Genomic DNA, 12080 nt, shown 5'->3' on the forward strand with positions numbered 1-12080 from the left:
GTACTGGTTTCAGACTTGGATATCTCTGGTACTATTATCAAAAGCTCAGCCCAAAGGGATCTCACCATTAAAGTTGCAATAATACTTTTAATGAATATTGTAAATTTCCCAGTAATATTGCCTTTTCATGCTTTTATACCTGAACTCAATTGAAAAAATGTTTCCTGAGGCCTGGGATTATGTCCTTCATCTTTGAATTGATTTCATCAGTTATGGTTGTACCTTATCTCATGACAACTATCTTAAATATCTAATGACTGGCATTTATTGTGGAATTTATAGTGAAGTTTATTCATGTAGTCCTTTCCTAGGTTCTTGACTGTGACTTCCTGCTTTCCATCTTAATACTTTACTATTTATTCACCAATTTGGGTCTTTGGTTCCATTTTCTATATCTAATATTCACTTTCGTCCCTAAAGTAAAGACATTACACATAAACTTTTCATAATAACATGAGGTTTTTTTGCATTTCATACAACTGTGGCAAGGATTACAAAAAATGGATTATCTAAATCATCAACATAGAAATATAGGACAAGAACCAAGTCTTTAACTTCCCCAACCTTGCCACTCCACGACCCCACCAAAAATAAGGCCTCCTTTCTGTTGTATAGGCTATTCCTATGCCTATAATGTAATAATTCTTCACCTCTGTCTTCTTCAAACCTCTAACATCCTTTAAAGCTCAGAGACCACTTGCTACCTGAAGCTGTTGTTTATCCTCTGTAGCAGTTAGTATTCTTTGCTTCTTCCTTATTTAACTCATATTTACTTAATTATTTTATCCCCTACTTAGCATGTTGGCTCTTTGGAGACTGGGGCTGGTTTTATTTTGTTTTTGTAACCCTGTTGTAGTTATTGTTTGTCTTTTGCTTTTGCTTTCAGAGTGGACCAATGTCATCAAAGAGGCGCGTCTTAACATGTATGTGAATTGGATTTAAATGAGGCAAAATTGCACAATCATCAGCCTTTGTCTTCCTGAGTCATTGAAGTCTAGAGGAAAAACAAAAGTCAACAATGGTCTGGGATGCAATGGATGATTTTGGTGTCTTCAGTGTCTGACCAAGCTCTGACCAGGTCTACCCTCTTTTTTTTTTTTTTTTTTTTTTTTTTTTTTTTTTTTTTGGAAACCTTAATAATGCCTTACGTGCCTCTGGAAATGTATACTATTACCTAAAAGTAGAAAATATATAATATAATTAACTTCATATTTAGGAAATTCACTTAAAATATTACCTCAAGAAATAATTCACTCATGTCCTGATCCTGTTTATCTGTTTGTCCTCTCACAATAAACCCACAAATTCACTAAGTAGTAGAAAGAAAAATCAGGACACTAGTCAATCAATAAATAAATATTTATTAAACACCTACCATATACTGAACACTCTGATAGGTGTTGGAGATATAAAAGTTACTAAAAAGGGTAAAAGACTCTTCAATCTGAAGGTGGAGCCAACATAAAATATGTACAGAAAAGCTACCCAGGACAAATAGGAAATCATTACCAGAGACATAATGCTATATTTAAGAAAGGTTTCTGGCAGAAGATAGGATTTTAGTTGGTCCTTAAAAGAAGCCAGGGAAGGTAGTGAACAGAAATAGTAGGGTGAAATATTCCAAACATTGGAGATAGAGAAAATTCTGGAGCTAGGAAACTGAGTGCATTGCTAATGAACACCAAATATTTCAGTATCTTTGGATGAAAGAATACATGGAAAAGAGTAAGGAGTGAGAAAACTAGATAGATGTGTGTGTGTGTGTGTGTGTGTGTGTGTGTGTGTGTGTGTGTGTGTGTGTGTGTGTGTAGTAGGTTATAGAGTAGTAAGAGCTTTGAATCTAAACGGAAGATTTTATATTTGATTTTCTAGTCTGAAGCTCCAATAACTTGGTGAAGGCCACTTTAACTCTTTTTGTCTTAGTTTCCTTAGATGTGAAATTAGAGAGGGTTGTACTACATAACCTTTAAAGTCTTTTACTGATTTAGGATATGAATCTAATTTCTTTAGATAAAGATTAGCTCATCTTTCTTTTTGAGAAGGGAAAGGAATTAATGCATATGTGTCTGTGTGCATGTATACCTACATACTCAAAGAGATAAATAATTTACATAATTTTACTTTAAAATAATAAAATACTAAATTAATAAAAATAACATTATAAGCATATCTTTTAAACCAGAAAAAAAATAACATTAAGTTCAGACTCTGGATTCTTCTGGGTCTGGGTATTTTTGCCTAAAAGTATAATTCTATCTTTTTGATTTACATTGAAGAGTTAATTTAGGCAGAGTTTATTTTGGACTAGAGACAACTATACTAGTTGAAAACAAAAGTAGTCATGGATGGGTCGTTTTTATGATGGACAATCAAACAGAAGCCATCATTTGCATTACTAAGCATAGACATTATTGATGGAATAAGCATTTTGGAGAGAATTGTTAACTTTGACTATAGCCATATTTTCTGTGGAACTGACATTCATGTGTTCTCCATGCAAATGCATGTTTAGCTAGAAGTATTCAAAGGATTCAAAGGGTCAGAATTAATAGCTCAGTGGACCCAGAAATTAGAGACCAAAGCAGAATGACATCAGTCTTTGGGTCTAGAATGTTATACACAAAATCATAAAATAACAATCAAAAAGGATTTTTGCAGTTATTCAGTTGAATGTTTTTCCTATAATAGAATTCCATTCTACAGATCCATTGCTGTTGGGCATGTAGCCTTTATTTCTACAAGCCAAGAATTTAGTGCTTGAGAATATAGACATTTCTGTTTTTCAAAAATTCTTACTTTTAATCTAAACTGAAACCTGGATCATATAAATTCTTGTACTTTGGTTTTATTTATTATCTTTCTAAATAGAAAACTCATTACTATGTGAGTAGAGAGATAATAAACATGAGGCACTAGACTTTTTCAACTGCTAAAAAAACATCCTTCAGTATTTGTTAGTTTTTAATATCTCTCTTCAAAAGATAGAAGAGTGTGAGAAGAAACAATCTCATTTAAAGAGCAAGTAGTTTGGGGTTCTAGTGCACCTAAATGACTAACAATAATATTGAATAAATAAATTTATATTCTAGGCCATCAGTTTCTTTTGAAATGAGATAGTTCTTTGCTGATGGCATTGTGAAATGATTCAGCCATTCTAGAGAGAAATTTAGTACTATGCCCAAAAGGCTATCAAACTGTGCATACCCTTTGATGCAGCAGTGTTACTACTGGATCTGTATCCCAAAAAGAAAATAAAATAAAAGGATCCACATGTGCAAAAAAATGTTTGTAGCAGCTCTTTTTGAAGTTTAAAAGAATTGAAAAATGAGTAGATGTCCAACAATTGAGGAATGACTGAACAAGTTATGGAATAAGAAATGCAGTGTAATATTGTTATTGTTTAAGAAATGATGAGCAGGCTGATTTCAGAAAAACCTGGAAAGACTTACATGAAATGATAATGAGTGAAGTGAGCAGATGCAGGAGAACATTTTACACAGTAACAGAAAGAATGTGTAATGATTAAGTGAGACAAACTTAACTCTTCTCAGTGATACAGTTATCCAAGACAATTCCAATAGACTTGGGACAGAAAATGCTATCTGCATCCACAGGTAAAACTTTGGAGACTGAATGTGGATGGAAACATTTATTTTCACTTTTTTGGTTTATTTTGCCTTCTCATGGTTATTCTCTTTTGTTTTGATTTTTCTTTCACAATATGATCAATATGGAAATATGTTTAAAATGACTGTACATGTATGAACTATTACAGATTGCTTGCTCTTTTGGAAATGGGTAGGGAAGATAGAGAGGGCAGAAATACTTGAAACTCAAAATCTTTTTTTTTTTTTTTTAAGTTTCTGATTTTTCCAAATACATGCAAAAAGTTTTCAATATTCACCTTTGCAAAACCTTGTATTCAAGATTTTTCTCCCTCCTTTCCCCCTTCCATTTCCCCTAAACAAGAAACAATCTAATATAGGTTACATGTACAATTCTTTTAAACATATTTTCATATTTGTCATGCTGTGCAAGAAAAATCAGATCAAAAGGGAACAAACATAAGAAAGAAAAAAAAAACAAGAAAGCAAACAACAAAAAGTTGAAAATACTATAGTTTGATCTGCATTCAGTCTCCATAATTCTTTCTTTGGATACTGTTAGATAAAAAAAAAAATTGAGGCAGTTAAATTAGGTGACCCCTAAGTTGTTTCCTCCTTGGAAATATAATAAATCCATAAAATACTTCCTCCTTTCCCCAAAATTTGGGGGAAATTTTGTAACAAATAAAAAAATATATTTGGAAGAACAAAAAATTGATAACATTAAAGGCATTAATGAAATATATACATAATATTCATACACATATATAAATACATACACATATATGTGCTTATATGCATATGAATACATGTGCATATATATACACACATATGAATGAATAAGGTTTAGCAATACCAGATCTTATATTATAAGGTAATAAGTATGAAAATATGGCTTTTATTGTGCTTATTGTCAAATAAAATTCTTGTGTCTTTTCTTCAGTTGATTGGATGTCATATTTGATCTCTACCATTTTGTTCCTGTATAAATGAGTTTTTGAATCACAATACATTACCTTTATTTAAGCTCATTTTCATGCTTTTGGGTTTTATTGCATTATTCCAGTTTCTGCAAATAGTTGTGAATGATGTTTCAAACATCTATTACATTAAGAGCCCTTTTCAGTTTTCACTCACCCACAAATTAGATAAGATTGCTTTTAAGTCTTTATGATAGTACATGGACTTGATAGAGAGATACGGTAAGAACTTTTGACTATGCTATTGGAATTGTTTTATTTGCCCTCAAACTGCATGTCCTTCAAATGGAAAGAATGATTCCTGCTTGCATAAGAATTATATAAAAGTTCCTGGAGTGGACCAAATATAATTTTCATATTAAGTTCCTTTCTTATTTATAATACATGAATGCATTCTCTAAAATACCTGTGAGAATATTAACTTTTGATATCTGACCCTTTTCCCTGATTTTTTTGAGTCTCTTTTTATGATATAGTAATGGATAGTTTGTATGATTAATAGATTGATCTTTTCTTGATGAAAGAATCTAGACAGAGATGTAAAATTTCTTACATGGGACATTTAGGATATTCCAAAGTTTTATTATATTTTTTCATTGTAATTTAAAAATATATTTTCTTTATAATTTGTTTTTTTGACTTACTTGGTCCTTAGGCGTTTAATCTCCAATTGATTTTAATCATTTTTATCCCTAAAGCCTTTTTATTGAACAGAATATTATAATGTTGTATTCAGTAAAGGATGTGTTTTTACTTTATCTCATTTCCTCATGCAACTTTTATACTCCAATATAGTCAGGTTTTGGAAAGAAATCATAATCAATGGATATGAATATATAGTTGTATACATAATGTATATATATATATATATATGTGTATATATATATATATGTATATATACACACACATATATTCCCCTTTACTTTACAATAAAAATTCCTGCAAAATATAAAATAAACCCACACAAACTATCAGCATTTTTATATATTACTGACAAAACCTATCAGCAAGAGATAGAAAGAGGAATTCCATTTAAAATAACATAGACAAAATAAAATGTTTGGGGATCTGCCTGCCAAGATAAATCCAAGAACTCTATAAACAAAACTACGTCTCACCTCTCGAAGTCAGATCTAAACAATTGGGAAAATATCAATTGCTCATGGGTAGGCCAAGTATACACAAAAATGACAATCCTGCCTAAATTGATCTACTTGTTCGGTGCCATATAAATTGGTGGTATTGGATAAAGATTTTTGTAAAGGTGGAAAATTAACCTCAGTTGTGTATGGGTTGGTGGAGTTTGATGTATAATCCCTACAAGTGCTATTTTTTATTTTATTTTATTTGTTTTTCTTCTTGATGGGACTTAGGCCCATGATTTATACAGAAAGAGGAATTTTCAGTGAGGAACTTAACCTTACCTGTGCAAAAATGCAATTGATTGCTATTTGTAGTATTGTTAAATGATTTGTTCAAGATAATGCAATCATTGTGGGTCAGAAATAGGAAATGAATTCAAGTCTTCTCAAGTCTAAAATAATCTCTGTCCACAAACCAATGACTGCTTCTCAATCCCACATAGGAAACCCACTACCATAAGGAAAAGTAAATCTTCCATACTCAGTCAATCTATAACTATTCCGTCTTATTCTGTCACCTATCACACATTCTGTTGTTTTCCTTTTCTCCTCCTCACTTTCCATATTACAGTGGGTTAGTGGGCAGATAATGACTAGCCATATGTTAGCTCCCAGATCAAATGACTAAATTCAAGTTAGATGTTTTTAAAATGTATGACTCTTTTTCTTTAATTACTTTAGTCTAATCCCATACTTACTTTCTCCACATATCATGATTCATTTACTTAAAACCATTGCAATATGTGTTGCAGTTACAAATGCTTTCCTGAGAGTCAGATTAATGTCCCCCTTTGTTTCCAGCTTATCTTCAGCCTGTCTATAGTAATATACTCAAACCAAACAAGCCTATTTTTCACTCACAGTCTTCCTTTTATGAGTCCCAGTGATGGTTCCTTAATAAATAATGCATTTCTAAATGTTCCTAAGCTTTTCTCCTTATTAATAATTCTAGTAGCTTTCTCATGGCTGAAGGGGTTTATTTGGTCACAGACTGGATTTTCTTGCCTTTTTCTCTGTTTATATCTTCTAAATATATTAATATAGGGAGAAACAGAGAGAGATAGAATATCAATACACTACCTTGAAGATAATATTAATAATAATAATTGATGAGTGAATAAATTAATATTTGAAAACTATATCCATATCTTAAGGTATAGCATTGGTTGTGTCCCTGGAGAACTGGTTTTTAAATGTTATTGAAAAAAGAACCAAAGAAGTTCTGTTAAACATAAAATCAGATTTAAAATGCTTGCCTGAGAATTAATGTTTACAAAATGCTTTCTGGATTTTAAATATGCTGTCTAAATTATAGAAAAATCTCATGATATTTTCTCTGAACTGTTTTATTCACTCTGAATTCACTATCTATATTGGCATAGATAAACAAAGTGAAGAAGAAAATTCGTAACATTGTTTATTTGAGACTATCTATATGACAAAAAGGTAATAATTCTTGTTAATCAACAAAATTCTAGTAGGGATCAGACAGAGACAAAATGTATTTCTACTTTTCCTTGGAACTCAAAATAGCCCTATATGTTGCATGCCACATTGGCTTTCATATGTCAAATATTTATATTAAAACTATGGAATTATTTATCTGCATATTTTATCCTTAGTCTTAAGTGCTTATGGACGTTATTCAGTTAGTGAATGAGATTTTATAAGTGTTTCCATGTGCTAGACACTATGTTAAGAAACACACTCACAAACACAAACACCCCTCAAAGAGGGAAAATTCTAATGAGAGACTAAAAAGGAGAGCTGAAAAGCTAAGAAAAAAAGGCAGAGACAGATACCTATGCTAAGGCATAGAGCTGGGAAAGGAATGATGAATAGTTAACCTGAGGCTCTTAATCAAAATGGGGATAACAGGTAGAATTCATCAATGGGAGAAGGGGAACAACCAACTGAGAAGATCATAGAGACATAAGGAAGCTCCAGGTAAAGAAGGCAGCTGAGGAATAATGACAAAATCTGATGGGAAACAGAAGAATGAATTATTGTAGGATTTCAAAATGGGGCTTCTGGGAGGAATTTACCAATGGGAGATGAGAACTATAGGGTGGAGAAAAATTCCAACATGAAAACTGAAACATGGTGAAAAATTCAGAATGTTAGAAGCAAAACTGAGAGAAGAAAAACAAATTAAGATCTTTGAAAAATTTCCTAGTTTCTCTAAAACTTTTTATCATTTCTATTAGTGGACATGCTTGATACATTTATATTCTTCTGGACATTTAGAGAAAGAGAAGACCTAAGTTACCCTATCTAAAAAATATGTACTGTTCCTCTTAACTGTCCGAGTCATGGTTCCTTTTTACCATAAATGTGAGAATCTTAGAAGGAACATCTTTAAAATTAATCAGAATTGTTTTCTGAGGTCAGCAAAATTGATTTAGGAAAAGTGGAAAAGACACATTAATCAGTGTCCATTCCAGGATTTCCTCTTTTAACTAAATTTTTTCTAGATTGTGATTAAACTAATTTTTAAAAATTAACAATTGACCAATTGAGCACATTCAAAGAGGTTGAAGCAATCTGGATTCAAGCTTTGCCTTTTAGATCAGGTTAAGTTTCACTTCTTGTACTTATCCATGTATTACTAATAACTTCTAAACAAACCTAAGAGCTGGTAGCTTTGGGACCCAGAATCACAGAGACAAGAATGCAAATATAATTGATGTGCTCTAAGTCTCAAATCTCATGTAATCCCCTGATTTGTCCTTATTTCCATATTACCAGTGTCCCAGAGAGGCCAATGTTTAGGATTAGTTAACTAAGTTTTTTTGTGGCTGACAATTTAGGACCTGATTTAAGGAAGAAAAATAATTTGGGAATTGTTTGGATACACTCTTCCTTTTATGTGCTTTTGTCATTAGAATTCAACTTGTTCTAAGTAAATATGTTTTTCATTTATTAAGACTGCTAAACCAAATTGTTTCCAAAGTATCAAGGTTTGGTTAAGAATTATAATATTCTGGAAGCAGCTAGGTGGCACAGTGGATAGAGCACCAGCCCTGAATTCAGGAGGACCAGAGTTCAAGTCTGGTCTCAGACACTTAACACTTCCTAGCTGTGTGACCCTGGGCAAGTCACTTAACCCCAGCCTCAGGGGAAAAAAAAAAAAAAAAAAGAATTATAATATTCTGTATTTCTGGAAGTAAAGCATTAGAGTTTGTACCAGACTCTAGAGAGAAAATTTAAAATCCATTTCATTAATAACTATTCCAATAAGATAATTCTTTTTTCAAGGCCTCTCATAAGGCTCCCTTCCTATCTTCAAATCCTTTGTTGGTTAGTAAATAAGGGATAAATTGATTATTTAAGGCCAAACTCATTAGCTGAGTGTTCAAGGTCTTCAACAATCCCACTCCCAATGTACTTTTACAATTTTTTGTAGGTCCAAAGAGGACACAAGTTTAAAACTTTTGTTTAAAAATTTTTAAATAGTAGATTTTTACTTCCAAAATATATGCAAAGATAGTTTTCAACTTTGAAAAACCTTGTATTCCATATTTTTCTCCTTCCTTTCTCCTTTTAGATATCAAGCAATTCAATATATCTTAAATGTGTGCAATTCTTTTAAACATATTTTCACAATTATCATGCTGCAGAGGAAAAATCAGATCAAAAAAGGAAAAAAAATAAAAAAACAAAAAGCAAGCAAACAACAAAAAGGTGAAAATATGATATTTTGATCCACACTCAGTTCCCACAGTCCTCTTTCTGAATGTAAATAACTCTTTTCATCATAAGTCTATTGAAATTGGCATGAATCACCTCATTGTTGAAAAGAACCATGTCCATCAGAATTGATCACTGCATATTCTTGTTGTTGCTGCAAACAATGTTCTCTTGGTTCTACTTATTTCATTTAGCATCAGTTCATGTAAATCTTTCCAGACCTTTCTAAAATCAGCTTGTTCCTCATTTTTTAAAGAACAATAATATTCCATTGTCTTCATATACCATAATTTACCCAGCCATTCTCCAACTGATGGGCATCCATTCAGTTTCCAATTACTTGCCACTACAGAAAGGGCTACTACAAATAAATTGCTCTGCAGAATGGGTGGATAAGTTCACAACCCTACCAACAATATGTTAGAGTTCCAATGTTCCCACATTCTCTCCAACATTTATTATTATCTTTTTCTGTCATCTTATCTGGGAGGTTTGTAGTGGTACCTCAGAGTTGTCTTAATTGGAATTATTTTTACAATTTTTTTCTTGACATATTGTGTGCTTGAATCAAGCTGAATTCTTTCTTTCTCAGACATATTTCTCATTTCCTCATTCAATGCTTATTTTTACCTTATCTCACAAATTCCCTTCTCACCTTCTACCAACTCACATTTCTACTTGTTGAAATTTTTCTTATATCTTTGAATTTTATAATTCAAGACCTAATCTAAATTTTACCTTCTTTATAATGCCTTTCTCAGTCCTCCAAGTTAGAAGTGGTCTCATGTGCATTTTCATGTTGCTGTTTTAAATTGACTTTTTCTATTCTAATTTATTTTCAGTTTCAGATTCTTTCCTTATCCCACCTCCCTCTCCTAGAAATAAAACAAGAAACACAAAACTCATTAAAATTTGAAGTCATGAAAAATACACTTTTCTAAGACCCACAACAAAATAAATAAAAAAAGAGAAATAATATATATATATAAAATTTGATTTTTACTTTGAGTCTATTGGTTTCTATACAGATGTACATAGCATTTTTCATATGTCCTTTAGAAATGTGGCTACTAAGTTGTGCTGTTGATTAGCTTTAAAATAGACCTCTTACTCTATAGATTATTCTTCTGGTTTTACTTATTTCATGTTGTATTAGTTCATATAAATCTTGCACAGTTTTCTGCTGAGAATATTTTACTTCAACTAAAACACAATATATTCTATTACAGACTCAAATATCATTATTATTTTAACTCTGCTCATCTTAATGTTTCAAATGTTCTTCATGAAAACAAGATGATTGTTTGATTCTCATTTCTAATCCATATTGCTATACATTTCCTTTTTTATACATAAGTTGATTCCAATCAAATCCACAGATATGATAACTAAAGATGTATTAGTCTCTTTTCTATTTTCTTATATTTAAAAAAAAATTGATGCTGTCCCTTCTACAAAGGGCTTTTATTCCTGAATATTGTCTTTAATATATCCTCCTTTTTATCCCCCCCTTTTTTCCCCTATCCATTTCCCTCATATTTCTCTTTTGGGAAAAGTGAATTTCTGTACCAAAAAGTCTCTCTGTCTATCTATCCATCTCTCTCTCTCTCTCTCTCTCTCTCTCTCTCTCTCTCTCTCTCTCTCTCTCTCTTATCTTTCTACATGTCTATCTATCTACCTACCTATCTATAATCTTCTCACTTTTAACCAGTTCAGATGGGAATAACCCTCCATCTTTTCTTCTATTATATAAACTCCTCCTTGAATTCCCCATTTATGTAAGATAGTTTTCCAATTCTTTCTACCCCCCTCAATGTATTCCTTTTTCATCCTTCATTTTTACCTTTTAGATAGTACCAAACATAATAGAACCATACCAATATTATCTTTTTAAGAAGTCTTTTAATGATAATAGTGATGACAAAAGTATCTAGTATTTTATGTATTATCTTCTCATGTAGGAGTTTAAACAGTTTAACTTTGTTGAATCTTGTGTATTCTTACCCCTCTTTATCTGTTTTAGGCTTCTTTTGGGTCTTGGGTGTAAATATCAAATTTTAGTATAATGCTGGTCTTTTATCAGAAAAACTTGAAAGTCCTCTTCTCATTAAGTATCCATTTCCCCCATGGGATTTTAATCACCTTTTTCTGAGTAGGTTATTTTTACTTATACCCTCCCTCCTTTGCCATTTGGAATATCATATTCAAGTTCTCTACTCCTTTAGAATTGTGGTAGTTAAAATGAGTGTACTTCTGACTATTAATTCATAAAATTTAGTCTTTCTTTCTGGCTACTTATATCACTCTAGAATTTTGGATTTGGGCTACAATATTCCTGAGAGTTTGATAATTTCAGGAGATTCTTTCAATTTCTACTTTACCCTTTGTTTGTAAGATATCTGGGTAGGTTTCCTTTATAATTTTCTGAAATGTAATGTCTCAGTTTCCCCCATATCTTTTTTTTGGCTGTCAGGTAGCTTAATAATTCCTATATTATCTCTCCTTGGTTTCTTTTCAAAGTTAGCTATTTTTCTGAGATATTTTACATTATTCTTTATGTCTTTAGGCTTTTGTCTTATTTTGGTTTTGATGCCTCTTGAAGTCATCAGTTTCACTTATCCAATTATAATTTTAAAGAAGTTTAATTTTTCTGTGAGGTTTTA

The 12080-nt window shown here is 31.6% G+C and overlaps 2 long non-coding RNA genes across 2 annotated transcripts in view; both read left to right on the forward strand.

The window, feature by feature from the left end:
* The window catches only part of LOC141549601 (uncharacterized), a 173260-nt gene extending 172162 nt beyond the window's left edge, over positions 1-1098 (forward strand). The window contains exon 4 of the long non-coding RNA XR_012484394.1: positions 887-1098. This is a non-coding gene — a long non-coding RNA (uncharacterized LOC141549601). The remainder of the gene's footprint in view (positions 1-886) is intronic.
* Positions 1099-1109: 11 nt separating this feature from the next.
* Positions 1110-4132, forward strand: LOC141549602 (uncharacterized). Its single transcript, XR_012484395.1, has 2 exons — positions 1110-1765; positions 1812-4132. It is a non-coding gene; the product is annotated as an uncharacterized LOC141549602 (long non-coding RNA).
* Positions 4133-12080: the final 7948 nt, after the last annotated feature.

The sequence above is a fragment of the Sminthopsis crassicaudata genome, chromosome 1 (genome assembly GCF_048593235.1).
Source record: "Sminthopsis crassicaudata isolate SCR6 chromosome 1, ASM4859323v1, whole genome shotgun sequence".
NCBI lineage: Eukaryota > Metazoa > Chordata > Mammalia > Dasyuromorphia > Dasyuridae > Sminthopsis > Sminthopsis crassicaudata.